Here is a 7,770-nt window from a genome sequence, read left to right on the forward strand (position 1 = left end):
AACAACTGGTAATGGCACAGACACTAACCAACTGTAATTACAACCAACATGCCAACCAATCAAAACCAATAGACTAACCAATCAGATACACCAACCAGTTAGTAACCAACCACATTACGCAACAGGTAGATGTCAGCCTAGGGTCCTTTCATTTAACTGAAAATCACACAACTTTTAAAAACCATGTTTAATGACATCACATGGAAAGTTAAGTAGGAAAAAAGAGAAAAGACATCATTATAAAAGACCACATTTACAAATGTATGCAGAGGAAAACATGGAAGGAAAATACCAAAATATAGCGGCTGTCTTGAGCGGTGAGATAATCAGTCTTGACTGGTGGGATTACTGGTGACTCATTCATTTTCTTTCTTTGTACTTTCCTATTTTTCTCCAAACATCTATGATCAACATGGATTATTTTCACAAGTTACCAGAAAAAAAAAAAATCACAGTATATAAAAGGAAGAGAATAACTAATCAGAGAGCCATGGCTGGCTGACGTGTATGAGGCGTGAGTTGGAGTGAAGAGTAGAAATGAAGGGGAAGTTTGAGGATGAGAACAGACAAAGCATGAACAGAAGGAATTCTAAGTGCTTGAATAAGGAAATCATGAGAGGAAACCAGTGTTGGATGCAAGTGATTCTAACTGCTAGGAGGAAGTCTGGTGGAGAGAGGAGAGAAAAAGCAGACTAACGAGAGGGCTTCAATACCTCTGGCGGCTAAGCCATCACGTATGCACATACACAGTCCTGGTTTAGGTTTCTGTCACCCTGTCAATATTTTGACTTGAGCAAAACATCTGCTCCGGTCATGCATCTTGAGTCACTCAACATCTATCTGATCAACAAATGAGGCTTTGGTATCTTCTCACAGTTAAGTGTCTTGGTAGAAACCAGGAAACAAGAAAGAAGTAGAACACCAATACCAAAAAAGCCAGGTCGGGATTTTCACTTACCACACCCCACCCCCACCCCCGGCAAAACAGCTCTGGATTACACAAGCTTGGGGTCAGATATCCAAAGGCATCCTTCCCTCTTTACTTGTATTTGGAAATAATTTCCAACTTAAAGAAAAATTTCAAGAATAAGAATAGAAAAAAGAATACCCATATACCCTTTACCCAGGTTCACTTGTAACATTTTGCCCATTTATTTTATCATTTGTTCTCTTTCCCTTTCCCTTTCTCCCTGTCTCTCTTATACATATGCAAAATATATATATGTAAATATATATGCAAAACATAGGTAATTTGTAATTACTTAAGAGTAAGTTGTGTAGATCATGTATATTTTTCAAAATTAGAATATTCTTTTATAAAATCATACTACGGTTGTCTATCAGCTTCAGCAAGTTTAAAACTGATGCTATAATTTTATATACTATATTACCCATATTCCAGTTTTGTCAGTTGATCTAATCATGTCCTTTGAAACACTGCTCTCCTCTAATTCCAGAGCCAGTCTAGAATCCGATCCTGCTGTTACTAGGTCTCTTTAGTTTCCTTTATTTTGAAACAAATTTATGCTACACACACACACACACACACACACACACACACACACAGAGGCCTTCCCCCACATTCAAAAATCAATTTCATTTGAATTACATACACACTTTCTATATCAATTTTGCCAAGAGATTTGCCCTCAATGGCACCCATGCTGTCGATCTCTCTTACAGCAGATCTCCAGGAAACGTAAAGTCTGTCTAGGGGGTAGGTATAGTTTAGTTCTGCCCTCCCTGTTGTTATTTTTTGTTTTTTGTTTTTTGTTTTCTTTAGCCTTAAAAGGATGCGTGGCTGGAAATTTTGTTCCAAATCAATATGAACTGCTGACCATTTACTTGAAGAGAATATATTCTTCAATGCCTGACTGCAGAATGTGGTATAGAATTTTGTGTGGTGATGAATTACCAAATCACTTCACTGCCTTAAAATATTTTTCCAGGGACATGGCTCAGTCAGTTAAGTGTCTGCCTTCCGCTCAGGACGTGATCCCAGAGTTCTGGGATCGAGTCCTGCATCAGGCTCCTTGCTTAACCAAGAGCCTGCTTCTCACTCTGCCTCCGTCTGCCACTCCCTCTGCCTGCTACACCCCAGCTTGCTTTTGTGCTTTCCCTCTGACAAATAAATAAATACATAAATATTTTTTTAGAAAAATTTTTATCCCAATCCCTTCCTCCACCTATCTCCTTCTGAAGTCCCATGACCTTCTGACAGCCAGCCTGACCTAGAAAGCCCATTCCTCTTCAATTACTTTGATAAATGTAAGAGATGGCTGTGGTTGATAGACACAAACTATAAAAGACTCCAGATGAGAACCTCTGATGGCTACAGTTTCCTTCTGAGCCTAGCCGGCAGGTACTAATCCCCATACAGGCTGTTAGTCAAATGGTCTGGGTGGGGGGAACCTTGACTACTACACTGAAATCACAGACGCCCTGCAAACTGAAAAACCACACCTCTCCCAATGTCATGGTTTATTTGCATGCAATCCCAGTCAAATCAATATCGCCATCTTAATCAAGAGGGAATTACAGGCTTCAGCAGAGAGGTAACATTGTTAGTAATTACATCCGAGCTGTTTTTAGACACACTGCTCGCGGAGCTGAAATGTTTAAACAGATAGGGGGCAGGGGGGAACAGATACAAGGGAAAAAAAACACACGGTGAGAGTTTAAGAGCTCTTTGTGCCCAGAGTGGTGATTCAGAAGTCATTGTGTTCACATTCGAACTTTAGAATGGAAGTGCCAGACCCGGAACCTAAGGATCAAGGAAAGAAAACAGTGGTGGCATTGTGGATGTGAATAACATGAGTAGGGAGGTGTTGTAATCTTAAGTGAAACTATCCAGACTTTTTTTTCCCCCTTTAATCAAAATACACCATCTCTGTGCAGCCTTTCAGGGGGGAATTCCTGACACAGTTGCCGTGTAAGACACAGCGGGTTTACAGCTTGCCAGAGATACAATTTGGGAAGACAACCCCTCTGGCTGGCTGTGACGCATTCAGCGTGCTCCGTGGAAGCCCAGAGCACCGCATCCCTCTCAGGGCTTCCTGAAGCAAGTAGGAATCAAAGTAGGTGGGGATGGTAGGAGGGCAGATCCAGTGACATTCATTTGGACTTAAAATGTTGTAAATTCTTTTCATCCGGTTTTTTTTTTTTTTTCTCTCTCTCCTCTCTCATTGGTGTTCCAGGATTTGAGAAAGAGGACCTGCTAAATTAAGAAAGTCTGTGGCTGAGGAAATGTGATTTTCTTAAATCCAAGTGCAGTTGGCATGGAAGCAAAAGAGGTAAAGTGGAGGAGCGGTGCATTAGGTAAAGAAGAAAAAAGATTTCACAATTAACTCTAAAATGGCAGCTTGAGCCACGCTGGCCTCAGCAGGAAAGGGCTTTGTTTATATGCAAATGACTTCTTTAAAGTTGCTAGAAAATACTTCCTTTCCTGGAGGAGGTAATCTTGGTATCTCATTTATTCTCCTCAGTTGGTTATCCTCCCTCCCACTTTTTTCTTGATATTCCTAAAGAAAATGTCAGCTTTAACTCCTATTAGAGATGATCACAGATTCCAAATTAATCTATTTTTCACTGGTCAAATATTGTCCCACACATATTGTTTTACCCTCATAGCTATTTTGTAGTGGTGCCTTATTATCAGGTTCCCATGGGAACAAAGTCAGCCAGGGCATTGAGAAGACAGCTATGCTGAGACCCTCAGGACGGGTTTGGTGGCAATGGCAGTGAGCCACAGAAGGCTTCATCTGTGTGCCTGATTCTGGACATATCTGTGGGGCCAGAGCACAGCCAATCTGGACAAGAAATACTTTTGTAGGCTGGTGCACCCCAGGTGTGGTGTGGGTGTGCTCGGAGTCCCCTTGGCAGAAGGCTATCTGAAAAAGGGAAGGATGTGCTTTGCCCATCATCCCTCCCTTCACAAGACAGAGCCATAGCCCACCCTGCCTAGAAAGAAGGCAAAGTAAGGGGCTGTAAGTTCCCAGACACAGCCATATGCATCTTGAGTTACTTCATGCCATTATAAATCTCTATCAGGGAAAAAGGTGCTCTTGAATGTTGCCAATCAAATCCTCCCCCTCCATAGGATTCCATCCCTCTGCACCTGGCATTCATTGGCCTTTCCCTCTGAGGAATCCTCCACAGCAAATATCCCATTACCAAATACTGCCAATTTTACATCTTAGAATCTCACACCTGCTTTGTCTGTCTGCTTCTCCCATTCCCAATATGCTGTTCTTCACCTGCCCACTCACCTGACCACTGCAAAAACTACTGAGCTAGACTCCTTGCCTGTGGCCTCTAACCTTCAGCATGACCTTCACACTGCCACTAGAGAGACAGACAGATGGGTGAGTGTCTGCAAAGAGAGAGAGATGGAGAGTCACCACTTTTCACCGTACAACCCAAAGCCTTTCAGTGGTGTATCCATGCAGCCAGGTTCCTATAACACAATACCACAGACCAGGTGGCTTAAACCAAGGAAATGTATATTCTCAGAGTTCCGAAGGCTCACGTCTAAGACGGAGGTGTCAGCAGTTCTGAGGCCTCTTCCTCAGCTTGCAGATGACCAACTTTTTGCCGTGTCACCCCTCAGTTCACTACAGGTGTACGTGTTTGGTGTCCTTATAAGGGCACCAGTCATATTGGATCAAGTTTGACCCTGATAACCCCATTTTAATTTAATTACCTCTTTAAAGACTCTATCTCCAAAAGACTCCCATTCTGAAGTACTGGGGATTGGGTCTTCAACATATGAATGGGAAGGAGGACAATTCAGCTCATACACTACTTTGACCAACAGAACATAGTGGATGTGATGTCCTGTCTACATTTAGGCCCAAGCTTTAAAAAATTGGGAGCTTCCTCTCTTCCTGTCTCTGTAACACATGCTATGGGAACCCAATAGCCATGCTCTGAAGCAGCTCAGGCCACATGGAGACATCGTGTGCATCGTTCTAGCTAATAGCCCCTGCTAAAGTCCGATGGACCACAAGATATGTGGGTGAGATGCTTTCAATTTCAACTCTAATCCCAGCCGCCTGGGGACTGCAATCACATGAAAGACCCTGGATGAGAATCTCTAGCTGAGCCCAATCACTTCCTAGAACCGTGAGAGTTACTAAAATAATGACTAAATTTTATACCACTAAGTTTTGTGATGGTGTCTTATGAAACAGATACTTTTGTGTCAAGCCCTCTAAGAGCAGCCTTAACAAATAGTACAAATTTAGAACACAAAACACTATTCTGGCCAAATTCTACACTTTGGTAGGCTGCCAGAAGTTCTGTGTAACTTTCATTTGCTCTAGCAATTCCCGAACATTTGAACTGTCTACCAGCACCTTGCTTGTTTGCACATTTATGCCTTTGCAAATGCTATTCCCTTAACCCAAACATCCCAACTGCTTAGTTTTCCTCAGAGGGAGCTTGTTAACTTTTGTTGAGTCAATGAACCAGGACTAACTATATCAGAATCACTCCTGTCTTCCTCACTTTTCCCTTGAATCCTTATCTTACATCCTTTCACCAAGCTGGCCAGATTTGGCTCTTTCCTTGCCTCTTGCAACACAAGGGCCTTGACACATTATATACTTTTATATATAAAAGCTTCTCTCACCTGGGGAGGGGGGTGTTTCGTAACTTCTTTCCTGGAGATCATTTCCTTATTCTCTTCTTTCATTTTTGCCTCTGGTGATTCTGTTGTTTATCTACTTTTCTCTCTAATGGCTTTCAGTTATACAAGGAAGACTGTCAAGTACACAAGCCCACCTGGGGATACGCTCTGCAGAACGGAGAGTACAGCGAGGGACACAGCACACCAAGTCACTCAAGAGCCCACCAGGGTCTCACGGCACCTTCAAGCAAATGGGAACACCTCTCAATGCCAAAACCCACTGGCAACCAGAGATGACCTGTGGCTCTACAGGTCCACCACAGTCCAACTCCAACCTTTATTTTTCACAAGTAGTAAATCAAAAAGAAAACTTTTTATAGTGGTAATTCTGGCATTTTCTTCATCCAAGCTGCTTAGTGACATTTAATTTATTTCTCTGTCCTTAGATTCAAAAAATATTTTTTTAATCTTGCAAATAAAATTGTAGCTGTCTCTTAACTATTTCCCCTGCTTCTAGTCTTTCCACCTCTCCAGTTCCTTCACACAACATGGATAGATTTACTCTTTCTAAAATGCCACCTTGGGATGTCTGGGTGGCTCAGTGGGTTAAGCCTCTACCTTCGGCTCAGGTCATGATCCCAGGGGCCTGGGATCGAGTCCCGCATAGGGCTCTCTGCTCAGCAGGGAGCCTGCTTCTCCTTATCTCTCTCTGTCTGTCTCTCTGCCTATTTGTGATCTCTCTCTCTCTGTCAAATAAATAAATAAAATCTTTTATAAAATGCCACCTCAAACTATCATCAGAGGCTGTCCATAATCAGAAGTTCCAAAGGCCATGGCTAGAAGTCAAAGGCATCTAAGGCCTGGCCCCAGTCTGTTTCTCCCACTTCCTTTCCTATGACACCCTACATGAACCCTGACTCCAGGCAAACACATTCCCTTGTTGTCCCTCAGAACACTGGAATGCCTCACCCAGCTCTACTGAAGGAACACTTTTCTTCCTTCATCTACAAGTATCCCACTTGCCTAAAAGGCCCCTCAACTTTCATGACTCCTTCTCCAAGACCTCAGAACAAGAAACCTCTCTGAACCCAGACGATACAAGCTTCTACTAACTGAAATACACCCCTCATGCACCCCTGTCCGCATGCAGGCTCCACATGTCCAGAGAGACTTAGCCTTTCAAAGGCAGAAGCCATGCTCTGCAAAACTTTATATCCCTAGGAAGTGGCATGATTCCTAGCGATAATTGCTCAGTAAATGTCTGACATTCATACCTGACTGTATATGTATTAATAGTGTGCTTTTATTATTGATTAGACATAACCCAAATGACAGCTAAAGACCTCTCTCTTTTTTTTTTTTTTAAGATTTTATTTGTTTATTTGAGAGAGAGATAGTGAGAGAGAGCATGAGCAAGGAGAAAGTCAGAGGGAGAAGCAGACTCCCCATGGAGCTGAGAGCCCGATGTGGGACTCGATCCTGGGACTCCGGGATCATGACCTGAGCTGAAGGCAGTCGTCCAACCAACTGAGCCACCCAGGGGTCCCTAAACACCTCTCTTGAGTCAGAGACCTTGACTTTCCTCCTGACCCAGGAATGATGTGTAAAACTTTAACAGGATTTACTGGCTACTTCCCATTTAAGTAATTGATTAAGAATTATACACTGTAAACACCACCTAAAGAAATGTGAAATGCTATTTCTAAAACTAACTTTGCTTAATTACAAACCATGATCCTCAATACCCCTGGGAATTTATCAAAACAGTATCTCAGAAAAAGGCTACAGGCACCAAAATGGAGATCAAAATTATTCTTTTTTATCTCACAGGACCCTAGAATTCACATCCATGCTAAAACATGAAAGTAGCAGGCCAACAAGTCTCTGACTTTAAAAATATAAAAGCTAACCTGAAAAACAGATCAACAGGTAAAGCTCAGAATGCATTCAGCTAACGGGAGCTGAGCTCACTTCTCATTTCTTGAGTGTGGAATGACTAGATTCTAAAAACTCTGCTAAATGCCAGTGAAGAGAAAGGGGTACAACCTTCAAACAAATAGAGCCGTGTTGCCAAAGCTATATGCAATCAATGTAAGAATTAAAACATAATATGAACCCTGGATTGTGGTTAGATTTTAAAT

General features: G+C 42.3%; 1 long non-coding RNA gene across 1 annotated transcript; it reads left to right on the forward strand.

Annotated features, from left to right (window-relative positions):
* The first annotated feature begins 2,980 nt into the window (after positions 1 to 2,980).
* On the forward strand, positions 2,981 to 6,008 carry LOC309867527. Its single transcript, XR_014313224.1, has 3 exons — positions 2,981 to 3,065; positions 3,198 to 3,293; positions 5,750 to 6,008. It is a non-coding gene; the product is annotated as an uncharacterized lncRNA (long non-coding RNA).
* Positions 6,009 to 7,770: the final 1,762 nt, after the last annotated feature.

The sequence above is a fragment of the Mustela nivalis genome (genome assembly GCF_964662115.1).
Source record: "Mustela nivalis genome assembly, chromosome: 6".
Taxonomy (NCBI): domain Eukaryota; kingdom Metazoa; phylum Chordata; class Mammalia; order Carnivora; family Mustelidae; genus Mustela; species Mustela nivalis.